A 4,877-nucleotide genomic window follows, 5' to 3' on the forward strand; every position below is an offset into this window, starting at 1 on the left:
AAACCCACCAGCCACTCCTCAGAAGGAAGATGGGGCAATCTACTTCCGTAGTGATACTGCCTCGGAAACCCAAGGAGGGGTCGCTATGAGTCGGGTTCGACTTGACGATACATAACAACCCTGATAGCATCATATTATGGCTGCAGTGGGAAGGAGATACAAAAATAAATTTTAAAAAACCGTTTCCTCTTATCTAGGAATGAAATCAACTAAAGCAAGATATACCAAAGCAAGCTCATTACTTTTCCCTTGCTGTATTACAAATTACCATCAACTGTTGGTCAAATTCAGTGTCTTACAGTTATAGGTCTGAGATCCCCATTTCCTTGCTGGCTGTCAAACGAGAGCTACTCGCAACTCCTAGAGCCCACTCATCATGTGTCCTCCTTCATCTTCAAACTCAACAACAGAGAATTTATCTCTTATTGAATCCCTCTCATACCTTTAATCTTTCTTCAAAAAGAGTCCAGTCCCTTTTAAAGGCTTATCTGATTAGGTCAGGCCCACTCTTGATAATCTTCCTATCTTAAAATTGTCTGACCTGGGACCTTAATTACACCGCAAAATTCCTTCACAGTTGCACCTCGATTAGCGTTTGATTAAAGAACTGGGAGAAGGTGTGCCTGTACCAAGGGCTGGGCTGGGGTATCTATCCATCTTGTGGCAGGGCATCTTAAAATTCTGACTACCACAGCAAAACCAAACCAAACCAGACTCACTGCCGTCAAGCTGTTTCTGACTCACAATGACCTCCCTGGGTTTCCAAGGCGGTATCTCTACGGAAATAGATTGCCCAGTCTTCCTTCCAAGGAGTGGCTGGTAGGTTTGAACCGCCAGCCTTCTGGTTAGCAGTCAAATGCCTCAGACACTATGCCACCAGATACAGCGGAAAAGCATGTGAATCCACAAACGCTGAGCCACGGCACAGCAGAGGAATCGTCAGTCTGGTGGGGTCAGGACAAGGTTCCTGAAACAGGTCTGTTTCAATTTTGTTTCAAAAGAGCTGAAAGCATTGATTGAGAGAGAAATTCAGGTAATTTATGTGAGTGGACCATGGCATGAGCAAGGACATGGATCTGAACCATGTTCTGGGATGGGAAGCAGATTAGCTTTGCCAATGGAGAGGTTCCTCACTGGGGAATGAGACCTCCACTTGTAAAAGTGAGGGCAGCCGAAGTTGATTAAATGCCCTCAAACTCAAGGATGATGGCTTTAGGATGATTAGGCAGCTTTATAGGTCTTTGAGCATGAGGGTGATGTTTTGAAAATAACTTGTTGAGAAGTAGTATGCACTCTCCTGGAGAATCTGAAATGGGCTGGGAAGCACCTGCCACTGGATGGAAATCTCTGCAATGCAATGAATGATGTGGATGTGTTTGTGTTTGGTGGGGTTTATCTGTGTTCTGTAACCCCCTTTCTTTTCCCTCCTTGGACAACCCAATCAAGAAAAATTAGGAGCAAAGCCAAAACAGTGTGGAAGTCCTGTGACACCTGTATGGGAACAGCATTCCCTGACTATAGGGTGGAATTGCATGGTAGGCGTGCTGTGCCCCCACATTCCTCCTCAGACACAGGGTTGTCAAAGCAAGAGGGAATACAGAAGACCATTCTCCAGCACAGACCATTACCAGGCTACAACATACTAACTGTAGCACAGTTGGCCAAGCATTCCTTCCACCCCCTTCTCACCTTGACATCTTGAAGAAATAACTCTCTTCACAGCTAAGGAACCCCCTAAGACCATGGGTCAAGAAACAAGATTAAAGAAAAGGATGTGAGAAATGCATGTGTGCATTTTGACAGGCCTTGGCAAACCCAAGGAAGGTAAGAAATTCCAAATTGTCCATAGACAAAGAGTTGAATTATCCTAAATGGGAGGGCTGTAAAATATGGGACTAGATGACTAGGGAAGTTGTAGGATTTCATTCATGAAGATTTCAAAATGCAGAATGCTGATTTTCTGCAACTATTTTCATTTGGGGAGGGTGAATAAACTATCATTTCCTGCCTTATGAGACTGTAAGTTTGTATGTCTGTCATCCAGTGAAGGCAAGGGAATTTTACTTTCCCACAGTGTCCACTTCTACTGATAAAATTTAGTAGAAACAGCAACAAGAAACAACAGAAAAGGAAACTGAATGGTCTTTCTTGATTCCAGTAATCTCAGACGGCAAGTCAAGAGAATAACTTATATGAAACAACAATAGTCACAGGTGTGGTTTTGACAACAAAAGTAGTAGTATGCTGGCCATCTATAGTCCCTAGGACATAAGGGGAGAAAGAGAGAAGGAAGGAAGGAGAAAGACCCAATCCCACTGCCATCGAGTCAGATCTGACTCATAGCACCCCCTCCTTGGGTTTCCGAGGCGATATCACTACAGAAGTAGATTGCCCAACCTTCCTTCCAGGGAGTGGCTGGTGGGTTTGAACTGCCAGCCTTCTGGTTAGCAGTCAATTGCCTTAAGCACTATGCCACCAGAGCTCCCTAAACTGCTGAATTAAGGGAAACAAAGGCAGGGTTTGGTAGGCAGAACAACAGCCCTTCCCACCCCCAAGGATCTCCAAGTCCTAATACCTGGAACCTGTGAATATGTTACTTTATATGGCAAAAGAGACTTTGCAAATGTGATTAAATTAAGAATTTTGAGATGGAGAGTTTATCCTGGATTATTTGAGGGGGCCTGATGTTATCACAGATACTTCACATGGGTTGAATTTTGTCCCCTGAAATGTATGTGTCATCCTGGCTGGGCTGTGATTCTCAGTGGTTTGGCAGTTATATAATGATGTAATCTTCCCCCATGATGTGATCTGATGTGATCAGCCACGCAGTTATAAGGGGATTAGGGTGGGATGCAACACCCTTACTCAGGTCACAGCCCTGATCTGATGTAATGGGTGTTTACCTGGGGTGTGGCCTGCATCACCTTTTATCTTATGTTGTACTTATACTTGTGTGTCAACTTGGCTGGGCCTGGTGGAGTGGGTGGGAAGCTGGTGATAGTTATTCCCCATGATGAGACTGAAATCAACGCCATGGTGGGATCTACCACAAGCAGCTGAGTAGCTGCCTTTGGGATGTGCTCTGCTTCCTGTGTATAAGGAGGAGCCTTGGGAATGGTCTCTAGCCTATGGCACACTTGGACCCTGCCTGTAGCCATGTCTTTGTTGAGCAGCCTGCCATGCTCTGCTGACCTTGGGACTTAAAATGAATTAATTGAATTAATGTCCTGCCATGTGGTTTGGTAACATCGGGACTGTGCCTTTCTACTTGTCAACCTTGGGTTTTTCAGCCTCAGCAGCCAGCAGCTGTCTGAGGGAAGAAACGCCTCTAGCTCCAGTGGGCCGGGAGCAGGAGGCAGAGCTGGACTCCAAGGTTGAGGGGCTTTCACCCAGCCCCTAGAGCGTGGCACTTGAACTTGGACTTAAAGCCTCCAAACTGTGAGTTTGTTAAGGCCATCCCATTTGTGGTGTATTCCTGTCAGAGCGGCACTAGGGAACCAGAACATCTTATAAGAGAGAAAAGGAGAGAAGAGCAAGCAGAGAGTAGGAGACTTCAGTACCACCAAGAAATAAGAGCCGGAGCAGAGTATGTCGTTTGGACCCAGGGTCCATGTGCTGAGAACCTCTTAGACCCAGGAGAATATGATACCAAGATACATGGAGATCTCCAATGAACACTAGGCCCACAGATGTTGAAAGAAGACAAGGACCTTCCCACACAGCCGAGAGAGAGAAAGTCTTCCTCTAGAGCTGGTGCCCTGAATTCAGACTTCTAGCCTCCTAAACTGTGAGAAATAAATGTCTTTGTTAAAGCCATCCATCTGTGATATTTCTGTTATAGCAGCACTAGATAACTAAAGCAGTGCCTGTAAGAAGGATAAAGGAGGAGTCAGTGTTCAGAGAGAAAGCTATGTGATAACGGAGCAGCGATTACAGTGATGTGGCCATCAACCAAGGAGCCAAATGTCTGCAATCTCTAGAAGCTGGAAGAAGCAGGGGAAGGATTCTCTCTTAGAGCCTCCAAAAGCAGCCAGCCCTATAAATACCTTGACTTTACACCAGAGAAACTGATTTTTGGACTTCTGACTTCAGACTTGGAGATAATAGATTTGTGTTGCTTTAAGCTACACAACTCAGGATTCTTTGTTACAGTAGCAATAGGAAACTAATGTACACGACCAAAGTGTTACATATGGGAAGTCAGTCAAACCAGCCAGGTGCATTAAATCAGGGATAAGCAAACTACAGCTAAGTGTAGCCTGCCATTTTTTCTTGTATAGCCTTCAAGCTAGGAATGTTTTTTAAAAAATAAATTTTTAGATGGTTTAACAAAATGGAAAGAATAATAATAATGATATTTCATGGTACATGAAAATTATATGCAATTAAAATTTCAATGTCCATAACATTTTATTGGAACACAGCCCACATATTATCTGGGGCTGCTTTTGTGCTACAATGGCAGAAGTGAGTAGCTGTGACAGAGTTCAGTATATGACACTCTCATCACTTCACATCATTGCTCCTTGCACTACACATTGCAGCAATGCAGTTATAACTCAATGGCATTTTGAATTACCATGTTGTGAATTTTTGTTTTTTGGTTCTTTTTTTCCAGCATGAATCTGTATATATATATATACATATATATATATATATATATATATATATATATACACACACATATATATATATACACACACATATACATATATATATATACTTTTATTTATAAAAGTATATATTATATACATATATATATATATATATATATATATATAGTGGTGAAAACATACACAACAAGACATTCACCAACAACTTACCCATTTACAGCTTAGGGACATTGATTACATTTTTCATGGTATGCCACCATT

The sequence above is a fragment of the Orycteropus afer genome, unplaced genomic scaffold (genome assembly GCF_000298275.1).
Source record: "Orycteropus afer afer isolate SDZICR_OR568_19922 unplaced genomic scaffold, OryAfe1.0 scaffold00387, whole genome shotgun sequence".
Lineage (NCBI taxonomy): Eukaryota > Metazoa > Chordata > Mammalia > Tubulidentata > Orycteropodidae > Orycteropus > Orycteropus afer.